Raw genomic sequence first — 227 nt, forward strand, 5'->3', positions numbered from 1 at the left:
AGTATCATGAATAATCGCCTTATCACTATCTGCAACTAAGTGACTTATAGGAAACTCATTATTTGAATGATTAGAAAATATCTCATTATGCACGTCTACTGTCTCTAAGTCATCAGACTCAACAATAGTATCTTCTGTAAAAATATGTTCTTCTAAATCATCATTATCTGAATAAATGGCATCTCTAACACAACTCTCGTCATTTTGAATAGACAAATAATCAGTTA

This window comes from Papaver somniferum, chromosome 7 (assembly GCF_003573695.1).
Source record: "Papaver somniferum cultivar HN1 chromosome 7, ASM357369v1, whole genome shotgun sequence".
Classification (NCBI taxonomy): Eukaryota; Viridiplantae; Streptophyta; class Magnoliopsida; order Ranunculales; family Papaveraceae; genus Papaver; species Papaver somniferum.